Source organism: Drosophila eugracilis, unplaced genomic scaffold (genome assembly GCF_018153835.1).
Source record: "Drosophila eugracilis isolate 14026-0451.02 unplaced genomic scaffold, ASM1815383v1 contig_505, whole genome shotgun sequence".
Taxonomy (NCBI): domain Eukaryota; kingdom Metazoa; phylum Arthropoda; class Insecta; order Diptera; family Drosophilidae; genus Drosophila; species Drosophila eugracilis.
The window spans coordinates 15,009-19,316 of record NW_024573378.1 but is presented as its reverse complement, the minus strand read 5'-3'; the positions used below and the strand labels follow the sequence as shown (position 1 = coordinate 19,316).

The window sequence follows — 4,308 nt, the reverse complement described above, 5'->3', positions numbered from 1 at the left end:
GTTAATTGCCGCAGCGGTTATCTCACAGTGTCATGGGTATGCCCCATCGACATTCACCGCTTCGAGTTTTCTCATTTGCGTTTCATTCAAGTACAAAGAATAATTTTTTCACGCACAAAGAAATAAATAAAAGTGACAAAAATGTAGTGATAGGGGTTTCCTCATAGCAGAGAAGCTTTTCGGGCGCCAGATGTGACCGGAAATGGCCAAAGGGGGGAGTATTACAGGTGGAGAAACATCAATGACATCGATGTTTTCGAAACATCGGCCACATTGATGCTTAGTGGGAAGCAACATCGCTGTTTTTCCATCTCTAAAGCACATAGAGGAAGACAGTCGAATTGTAAGTACATAGTATGTATATAATTTAATCTCATTATAAATTATTAACAGAATATTGTTATTTTAGGTAAACTTGTTGGTGGTGTAAACAGGTTTTTGAAAATTAAATACTAAATATCCGAATTTATCTTACGTATATTTTTATGTACATACATATATGCAATTCTCCAGAAAAGCATTGTATATGAATTTCTGCAGAAATGCATATCTATACGCATTGCTACCGAAAAGCACACGCACATTCGTATGCATTTTTGCTTTTGCATTGAATACGCATTAATACAGTTTATTTCTTATAGGAACAGGAAGCGAACAGCCAAAGCCTGATGAGGATCAAAAGACGAGAAGGCGTTATGTTTCGATATCTTGGGATCATTTTAAAAGAAAAAGGGAAAAAATGCATGGGATATGCAATTACTTTGGTAAGCCAATAAAGGCGTGTGGAAACGCCTCTAATCTAACGAATCTAATGGACCACTTAAAGCACGTTAATTCTGATCGGCTTAAAGTTGGGGGAACTGCAAAGAAAACAAATATAACAGAAAAGTTTGTTGGAAAATCGGTTACCTTTTATGAAAATGACTCGGAACGAAAACATCTCCTAGACAGTAAGGTCATGAACATGATTGCTGTCGATGTTCAACCTTTTTCTTGTGTTGAGGACGACGGATTTAAAGAGCTGATGAAGGAAAAGGACTCCCGCTGCAGGTTACCTAGTAGTCAGACCTGCGCGACGAAGTGCTTTCATCCCAAAATGAGTTAGACTTCTGCATGACAGTACTGTATAGTATAAAAAACGCTGCACTCATTCTTTACTGTACAGTATACTCTATAGGTCAGAAGAAGATTGCACATCATTTTCAGTGTACTCATTTCGAGTGAGTACTACGCTGTACAGCTTGTGTATTGACTGTGTACAACTGTGCAGTATTTTTTAATTAGTGCATAAACATGGATTATAAGGAAAACGACGCTCGTGCAATGAACTCACAATATAATGTAAGTTTTTGTCATAATATACATATATGTTTTGTAACAAAGTAGTATGTGTTGTTTTATATGTTTGTGATTGTCTTTTGTATGTTTGATGTCATTTAGTGCCAGAGACCCAGGCAAAAACAGGGATTGTTAAATATATGTATGTATTTCATGTTCATTTGTAGTATAAATTTTGTACAAAATTAATAAAACAAAATTATTTGCAATCAGACGCTGGACACAACAAATCAGGATGGTCGACCGTTTAATTTAATTTCGGACTCTGGGTTAAAAAACTTGGCACAGTTTTTTATTTCTGTCGATGAGAAACTGGGGGAAAACGTCAATATTGACTCTTTATTGCCGCATCCCACAACTATATCGCGAAACATCGGTGCGCTCTATGATTTTCATTTCAATGAAGTAAAATGCGAAATTAATGAGCATAACTTTGGATATCTGGACGGACGATTTCTTTATGAAATCTTATATTTCACTGACTATGCATTATGTCAAAGAAGGCACTCTTAAAAACCGACTGCTAGCAGTGAAATCAATGGATGGAGCCTCCTGTACCGGTAAGGAGTATAAAATGTTCATGGAATAAATAATATGATATATATAAATATATACGTATATTATAAAATATCAAAATTTCTTAGGTAATGAAATAAAAACAAAATCGCGCGAATGTTACGTGACTTTGGGTGTGATTTGATGATGGACGATCCAATAATTGTTACCGACCGCGGAGCTAGCATGAAAGCAGCATTCAACGGACTGAGCACAATACACTGTGCCAATCACTTGCTCCATAATGTGATTGGCAAACTTGTAAATGAAGTACCAGAACTGCTGGATCAGGTTAATCGCTGCAGCAAGCTTGTTAAAAATTTTAAAAAATCTTGACAACTGGAACTTAACAAGCATCCTAAAAAGCTACTGTCCAACTCGTTGGAATAGCGTATTTAACCTCTTTAAGTCGGCTGAGCTAAATTGGATGGAAATTTCGCAGATTTTGGTAGATAAAAATGAAATTACAGATAATAATTTAAATAACATTAGCGGAATCGTCAACCTTCTCGCACCTTTTGAATGTTGCTCTAAAATGCTGCAGGGTAGCAATTATCCAACATTGCACTTGACGGTTCCACATATAAATAAGTTTAAAAATATATGCTCACCAAATGAAAACGATATTGAAATAGTGAAAATAATGCAAACTAACGCTTTTAGAGTACACAGATTCAATAGTTATAGAAAATTTAAAATCACAACATTGCCCTATTTATGTTTACACCCACCAATAAATTAGCAAAATTCTCAGAATTAGAAAAGGAACAAATTTTTAAAGACGTTGAAGAAATGATAATTAATAAATAAATATATAAATAGCCAAAATGATGACATTGAAAAATTAATTCAACCTACACAAGACATCGAAAACATATTTGCAGATTATTCAGAACCTATTCAAAGCCCTAACATTTTATCGTATATTCAGGATGAGCTTCAAACATGTAAAAATGTTAATAAAGCGTATAATGAAGATTTTGATGTTTTGCAGTGCACACTGGTCCCAATGCCCAAAATTTTTGCAAAAACCCATTTTTTTTTTTTAAGTTAGGAAAAAAGAAACATTTTATTCTAATAGAATATTAAACGTTGCATATAAAAATCGCAATTTCGTTGGTGAAATTGCAGCCCTGCGAATTTCTGAAGCCCTGAAAGTCAGCTGTTCGTTTATCGAAAACGTTGGCTTTTTGGCGAGCTAAATAATAGCACATTTTAATACAAGATTGCGGAGGTTCTACTTAACTGATTAACGAAAAGTAAAATGGAAAATATTAGTGGAGGTATGTTAAATTTATGTGTTTAGTTCAATATTTGTTTAAAGTGATGTGTCTGTGTGTATATGTGCTTTTGTAAAGTGCTATATTTAACAATTTTAACCTAGCATTGTTCGTGTTTCGTGGAAGAAAAGTAGGTTTTCTTATGCCGGCTTACAAAAACTATTAACGCAGTTTTGTTCTTGAATTTATCAACAATACGATGACATAAACCTTTTTGCTCGTTTTTGCTCCATTTTACAAAAAACACTTTTTGTTAGACAACATAGACTTAGGTTATGCAGAAATGCTAGAGTATTGGCTGGCACATGGACGCGATACCGAAAGGCTTTATAATTTTGTACTCCAGAATCGCATGGGAAAATTGAAACAAAACATAGAGGATCCTTTGAAGAAGAGGATTAGCAACTTTGTTACTTATGTTGAAGCTGGAATAAAAAAATGCTCTCGGGTAGTTTCAAGATATAAGGCCCAGAAAGAACGTTTTCTTGCGACACGTTTTTTAGCGAAATTTCAACCATCAGACTATATTAAAGAATCCAATAGTGGAGGACGGCCACGATTAAGCTATGATGAAGGGCGTTTTCGATTAAAGCATAAATTAGCTAGCGAAGTTTCAGCAGAAAATGATAATGATGTCAATCTCCTTGCTCATGCAACTGTTATCGCTGCTAAGAAAGCGTGCTTGAAGCCCGTGGAGGATGCAACAACGAATGCTGAGCCGGTACCATTAACTCCAGAAGAAGCTTTAGATTTTTTGATGGAAAATGGCTTTACCAAAAAACAGTATATGAGCATTAGACTGGAAAGTAAAAGAGAAATTGTGATATTTACCCAAGCTACAGGCAAATTATAGGTGCAAAAAGATAAATGCAGACCTGAAGGTCTATGTATTACAGAATCTGTCGCGTCTGTCTCATTACAGAACTTGTTAAACCACACAGCGGAGCGTATTATGCTGTTACAAAAAGACGTGTTCAATGTTTACAAAGATATTTCCGGTTTGACATTAATTGCCAGTTACGGATTTGACGGTTCAACTGGGCAAAGCCTTTACAAGCAAAATTTCGAATTGGAAGCTTCAGACACATTCGATCAGTCTCTATTTGTGACAACACTAATTCCGCTTAAGTTAGTG

The 4,308-nt window shown here is 35.2% G+C and overlaps 1 long non-coding RNA gene across 1 annotated transcript; it reads left to right on the top strand.

Annotated features, from left to right (window-relative positions):
- Positions 1 to 1,292: 1,292 nt before the first annotated feature.
- On the top strand, positions 1,293 to 2,719 carry LOC108113422. Its single transcript, XR_005993915.1, has 3 exons — positions 1,293 to 1,480; positions 1,552 to 1,898; positions 1,983 to 2,719. It is a non-coding gene; the product is annotated as an uncharacterized LOC108113422 (long non-coding RNA).
- The last annotated feature ends 1,589 nt before the right edge of the window (positions 2,720 to 4,308 follow it).